The sequence below is a fragment of the Gorilla gorilla genome, chromosome 11 (assembly GCF_029281585.2).
Source record: "Gorilla gorilla gorilla isolate KB3781 chromosome 11, NHGRI_mGorGor1-v2.1_pri, whole genome shotgun sequence".
Taxonomy (NCBI): domain Eukaryota; kingdom Metazoa; phylum Chordata; class Mammalia; order Primates; family Hominidae; genus Gorilla; species Gorilla gorilla.
Window position 1 is genome coordinate 122,599,170 of NC_073235.2, and position 3,608 is coordinate 122,602,777.

The window sequence follows — 3,608 nt, forward strand, 5'->3', positions numbered from 1 at the left end:
GTAAGGGGAGGGTTTTGCCTTTGCACCCTCTCTCTTCTGTCTAGAACTTGGATTGGGGTTGTGGGTCTTTCTGAACTTTAAGTGTTTCCAGAGACCCTATATAGTACAAGCGCTCCTCCTGCCTCCCTGCAAATGAGTACAAGCATCAAGCAGAAATGAAATCTCTTAAAACACTGCTGGTTTCCTTTTGTACTTTTATTTAATTTTTTTCTTAAACTACACGAATGGCAGTATAAGCCGTGTGCGATTTCAAAAGGCAGTCACCTAGACGGTCTGGAGAAACAGCAAACTTTCATCTTGAGATCTGTGTGCCGATTTCACTGTAATAATCCCCCCACATCCTGCAACCTGCACTCTGGCTGTTCTGCACTTGCAGAGGATGGTACAGAAGGACTTAAGTAGTTTCAAGAAAGATTTAAATTAGATCTGATAAGGAGCTTTATTACTGATGCTGTGGAATACTGGGAGGGGGTCTTTCTGTTGGGCTATTTTGGATTTTGGACTTTACTGAAAAACAAATAGGCCAGGGTCAAATTCACATCAGAGGAACACATGTAAAATGGAGACTTGAAGAGTTATGTAGCTAACGAATAAGAAATGGTTTTTAATAATTGGATAATTACCTTAATTCTCCACTTCATTTTGTATGATGCAATGTATTTTGAGTTCTGCAATGATGTTCTGGAGGAAGTGACAAGAATTGGAAAACTATTATCACAAACAGATGACAAAGTGCTATACTGGAGATACCATAGGTCTAAATTCAGCTGACCTCAGGGATGGCTTCTAGAAGCAGAAAAGCCATGACTGCAGGGGCCACCTGGATAGGGGGATGCAGACCAGCCTCTGCCCTGGTTAGCAGGAAAGTAGCTGGGAAAGCCTCCTTCCCTCTCTTGGATCTTCCTCCCTAAAATGAGAGTCCAGTCATGTCCCAGAACATGGAGCAGAGCCGTGAGCATCGCCTCTGCCAGATAACACAGCTCAGATCATTATTCGCATGCATGTCATGTATGGCATGGCTGATGGGTGGAGGGAAACTAACCTTTTTATTCTGGCTATAGCTGATTGGACTGGGCAGATACGCTGAGGCCACAGAAAGGCCGTGTCTGGGCTGGACATAAGGGATGTCAGAGGCCTCTGGGGTGCCTGGGGGAGAGTCTGCTTAATCCAGGTGCCCACTTGACTAGTAGAAATCAAATCAAATCAAACAAGTGTCTTCTCTTTCAAGTTAATGCTAAGAAATCTGGCAGGTCACTGAACTTGCTACCACCCCAAAATGCCGAGTGATGCATCTGTCTCCATGAGGTTGCTGTATGTTTCAGAACTGGGATGCAAAGTTCAGCTTCCCGTGACACCCGATTTTCAGAAGTATCCTTGCAATGCATTGCCATAATTCCAGGTGATCTGAGTCCCTCTTTCTTGTCCGCTTGACTGGTTTGACTGACTTGACCAGTACAATTTCATCAAGCTCTAACAGTGTGAGATTCCAGTTCTACTGTGGTGTAATATGGTGCCTGGGAGGCAGGGTGGTGAAGGAGCTAAGTAAATGGGCTCTGGGATCACACCACCTGGGTCCATTTTGAGCTCTGCCGGTTAGGTCGGGGTAGGTTCAGACACCAGGTAAGAATGCCTTCACCAAGCAAGATGGGTATTTATTTCGTGATCACTTAACAGTGTGGGTGTAAGCAGTTCAGGACTGATATGGCAATCCTAAAATTTGAGGGATCCAGGCTCTTATCTTGTTGCTTCACCATCTTCAGGGTGTTTCTCTCACCCCTGTGCTTTAGGTGGCTTTCCACAACATCCATAATCCTGCCAGAAGAAGAGGGGAGAGATGAAGGGAAGGTACAGAGGGAAGCTACTCACATCACTGCAGCTAAAACCTATTGGCCAGAACTTAGTCACATGGCAACACCAACTGCAAAGGCATTTGGGAAGTGTAACCTGCATTAGTTTTGTATTGCTGTATGACAAATGAGCACAGACTCAGTGGCTTAAACGACACAACTTTATTATCTCTCAGTTTCTGGGGATCAGGAGTGCTCGTCCTTTGCTCAGGGTCTCATCAGGCTGCAATCAAAGTGTCATCCAAGACTGTGATCCCATCTGAGACTCAGGATGCTTGTCCAAAGTTACTGGTTATGGGCAGGATTTAGTTCCTTGCGATTGCAGGACTGAGGTCCTACTTCCTTGCTGGCTGTCAGTGAGTCCGTTCCCAGCTCCTATAGGCTGGCTGCTAGTCTCTGCCATGTGGCCCTTTCCACAATAAGGCATTGCACCTTCAAGGCCAGCAAGAGCATTCCTCTGACTCTTTCTCTTTAGCAAAGGCCCAGTTTCTTTTAAGGGCTCACCTGATTAGGCCAGGCCCACCCAGAGTCCTCTCCCTTTTGACTGACTCAGAGACAACTGATGTGGGACCTTAGCTCCATCTGTAAAATCCCTTTACTGCTATCATATAATACAGCCTAATTTAAAGGAGCAATCATTTCATCCTATTACCAGTCCTACTGGTACTCAAGAAAAGGGGGTTTAAAGGCTATATACACCAGGGGGTAGGAATCTTGGGGACCATTTAGAATTCTTCCTACTTCATAATCTTTATTTGGGTGGCTATATGCCCAGCCAATAGTAATCAATACAATTCTGATTTCTGTAGTTCTATGATTGGAGAAGAGTGGGAAAACGATATTGGGGATAACTAGTTGTCTCTGCTATAATAACTTATTATCCATGTTATCTTGTTATTTAATTTTTCTGTGCTTCAGCTTCTCCTGTAAAACAGGGATGATGACAATACTTCACTGATAGGTTTGTTGTGAGGCTTAACTTAGATTGCATGCAGAACAGTGCTCTACACATATGAAAATACTCATTAATGGTCAGCAATAATTCCCCTCTTCTTCCTCCTCATCCTCCTCATCTTCCTCGTCCTCCTCCTCCTCCTCCTCCTTCCAAATCATGGATGAAACACAGAAATAAAATAAGGGAAAAAAATTCAAGAGTCATCAAAAAGTCTAGCCATATCTTAATGACTAATGAGTACAAAAGGGGCTTGTTGAAATCTTTCCAATCTTGACCTTTTTTATACAAGTGCTAGACAAGTGGAAATCTGCAGAATATTCCCAGCACCTCAAACTCACCATTGCATAACAAATGATGTCACAGAGTGAAGATGCCCCTAGGTGACATCACATCCTGAGAGGAGGAGCCGCTAGGGCAAAACCTCTAGAACCTGATGTGCATTTTGCCAGGGAAAGCAGAGTTGCACGATTTCTATGAACTTGAAAGTTAATCATGTCCAGTACAGATACAAAGCAAGAGTGTGCATGTGTGTGTGGCATGCCTGTGTGTGAAATTAGCCACATATTGATTACACTTTCCTACATGCTGAAGGGATGGGGTGGTTTAGAGAGCCGTTGGAAGAAACAAAGCAATGAACTTATCATGTTGCTTGACTCAACGAGCTCTGGGATTTAGAAACTAAATCTGAGCCATTAGTATGTGGCTTTACTTTTTTAATAGGAAAACATTCCACATAGGTCTAGCAACGTTCACGTTAGGGTTTTTAACACTTTCATATGCATCTCAGATAGCCAACCTGGAGTGGT

The 3,608-nt window shown here is 43.9% G+C and overlaps 1 long non-coding RNA gene across 1 annotated transcript; it reads right to left on the reverse strand.

The window, feature by feature from the left end:
- Nucleotides 1–580: 580 nt before the first annotated feature.
- On the reverse strand, nt 581–1,417 carry LOC109025928 (uncharacterized). The gene is made up of 3 exons (XR_002004884.1): nt 1,043–1,417; nt 773–907; nt 581–681 (listed from the first exon to the last, which is right to left on the reverse strand). It is a non-coding gene; the product is annotated as an uncharacterized lncRNA (long non-coding RNA).
- Between the last annotated feature and the right edge of the window lie 2,191 nt (nt 1,418–3,608).